Source organism: Austrofundulus limnaeus, unplaced genomic scaffold (genome assembly GCF_001266775.1).
Source record: "Austrofundulus limnaeus strain Quisiro unplaced genomic scaffold, Austrofundulus_limnaeus-1.0 Scaffold367, whole genome shotgun sequence".
Taxonomy (NCBI): domain Eukaryota; kingdom Metazoa; phylum Chordata; class Actinopteri; order Cyprinodontiformes; family Rivulidae; genus Austrofundulus; species Austrofundulus limnaeus.
The window spans coordinates 591,002-592,911 of record NW_013952769.1 but is presented as its reverse complement, the minus strand read 5'-3'; the positions used below and the strand labels follow the sequence as shown (position 1 = coordinate 592,911).

Sequence of the window (1,910 nt, the reverse complement as noted above, 5' to 3'; positions counted from 1 at the left end):
ATATTAATATATTAATATTTTGCTACTTTCGATCTATTTTTGCTTCTGGCTAAAGTTGTCATGTTTGTTTAGTGACGGGACATACGCTGGGGTTAGTGGATGAGAGGAACTGTGCACATCACTGCCTATAACTACATTTACAGTGTAAAGTACATTCTACAGTAATAAAACTAAAAATTGATTCAAATGTAATATTATACATCTGTTATAGGAAATTAGTGTCAAAGTGTGTTTTTTAGATAAATAGATTCTAGTGCACACAAGAAACCCATTTTAAGTATTTATTTCACCAATGTCCCCATCATGTCCTCAGTCTTCAGTTCAAAAACTGAATTGATTTATAGTTTTTGAACAGCAAATTTCATATTAAAATTTTATAATACATATACACTCACCAGCCACTTTTTTTAGGTACACCTGTCCAACTGCTCATTAATGCAAAAGTCAAATCAGCCAATCACATGGCAGGAACTCAATGCATTTAGGCCTGTGGACATGGCCAAAATTATCCGCTGCAGTTCAAACCGAGCATCAGAATGAAGAATATAGGTTATTTAAGTTACTTTGAATGTGGCATGGTTGTTGGTGCCAAACAAGCTGGTCTAAGTATGCCCGATACTGCTGATTTACTGAGATTTTCACGCACAACCATCTCTAGGGTTTACAGAGAATGGTCCGAAAAATAGAAAATATCCAGTGAGCTGCTGTTCTGTGGGTGCAAATGTCTTGTTGATGCCAGAGGTTAGAGGAGAATGGCCAGTTTTATTGGAGCTGATAGAACGACAACAGTAACTCAAATAACCACTCGTTACAACCGAGGTCTGCAGAAGAGCATCTCTGAACATGTCGAACCTTGAAGCGGATGGGTGACAGCAGCAGAAGACCACACCGTGTGCCACTCCTGTCAACTAAGAACAGGAAACTGAGGCTACAATTCACACAGGCTCACCAAAACTGGACAATAGAAGATTGGAAAAGCGTTGCCTGGTCTGATGAGTCGATTTCTGCTGCGACATTCGGATGGTAGGGTCTGAATTTGGTGTCAACAACATGAAAGCATGGATCCATCCTGCCTTGTATCAATGGTTCAGGCTGGTGGTGGTGGTGCAATGGTGTGGGGGATATTTTCCTGGCACACTTTGGGCCCATTAGTACCAACTGAGCATTGTGTCAACACCACAGCCAACCTGAGTATTGCTGCTGACCATGTCCATCCCTTCATGACCACAGTGTACCATCTTCTGATGACTTCTTCCAGCAGGATAACGCTCCATGTCTTAAAGCCTGAATCATCTCAGACTGGTTTATTCAACACAACGATGCGTTCACTGAACTCGAATGGCTCCACAGTCACCAGATCTCAATCCAATAGAGGCGCCCTTGGGATGTGGTGGAACAGGAGATTCACATCATGGATGTGCAGCCGACAAATCTGCAGCAATTTTGTGATGCTTTCATGTCAATATGGACCAAAATCTCTGAGGAATGTTTCCAGTACTTTGTTGAATCTATGCCACGAAGGATTAAGGCAGTTCTGAAGGCAAAAGGGGGTCCAACCCAGTACTAGTAAGGTGTACCTAATAAAGTGGCTGGTGAGTGTATGTGTATGTATGTACATATATATGTATTGATATTCATATATTGATATTTTTATCAATATGCTATCCCTGTTAGTTAGAATGACCATTTTTACACCTGTAATATTGTATTGTTGATACTAAATTTCTTTCCTCAGGTGGCCAAGAGTGCATTTTTTTACCTGTTAATATCATTATACAATGATATTGAGGTATAATAAAACTATTTTATGTTTGGCCAGTCGAGATATTTTTGAGGGATTTTATGTGGGATTTAATTTTGTGTGTGTGTGTGTGTGTGTGTGTGTGTGTGTGTGTGTGTGTGTGTGTGTG

The 1,910-nt window shown here is 40.1% G+C and overlaps 1 protein-coding gene across 2 annotated transcripts in view; it reads left to right on the top strand.

The window, feature by feature from the left end:
• Window positions 1-1,910, top strand: part of LOC106528285 (potassium voltage-gated channel subfamily C member 2) — a gene marked incomplete at its 5' end in the record, with an annotated part of 14,365 nt that overhangs the window by 7,718 nt on the left and 4,737 nt on the right.